Raw genomic sequence first — 659 nt, 5'->3', positions numbered from 1 at the left:
ATTGATTAGGACGGAATCGTCCTCAAAGATTACATCAAATTTGAAGTCTGGATTTTCTAAATCCGACACGGACGACTCAGAACTGGAACTGGACTCTGACTTGGTTTCAGACTCGGGGTCAGACTCAGACTCAGTACAGGACTTGATTACAGACTTTGACTCTAGGTTTGACTCGGGAGGGGGTTTATCAGCAGCGCGCTCCTCCTCGGCGTACTAGTTGGTGAGAGGCCCTTTGCGCGACTTGATCAGGCTTAGCAGGTCTTGGTTCTCATCATTTCCCGTAATGACCGCAACCTCGTCAAAGAGACTGGGCTGCACGAAGTCTTCCACTTCTAGTTCAGTTATCACTTCTGACTTGTTGTCCCAGGTATCAGCAAATATTTCCAGCCCGGGCAGCATTTTCTTAGCTGTCGGAAAGTAGAATGGTTCCTAGAAGCCACAATAAGGAATTGTTTCTCCCGATTTACAGAAATAACCATTCAAAGTCAAACGGTAAGGCCGCATCTGTATACTCTCCCTCTTTCTTCTCCTGGTCCTTTCAGCAAGGTCTTCATAACCTAGCCCAAAGGTCCCTTGGTTCACCGGACACTCCCAAGCTTGTAGTGTGGGGTATGTCTTTCCGGACCTTGCCATAATCATTCCCGGTAGATAGGACATCT

The sequence above is a fragment of the Jatropha curcas genome, chromosome 3 (assembly GCF_041381405.1).
Source record: "Jatropha curcas cultivar XTBG-Jc1 chromosome 3, XTBG_Jcur_1.0, whole genome shotgun sequence".
Lineage (NCBI taxonomy): Eukaryota > Viridiplantae > Streptophyta > Magnoliopsida > Malpighiales > Euphorbiaceae > Jatropha > Jatropha curcas.
This window is presented reverse-complemented; position numbering follows the sequence as displayed.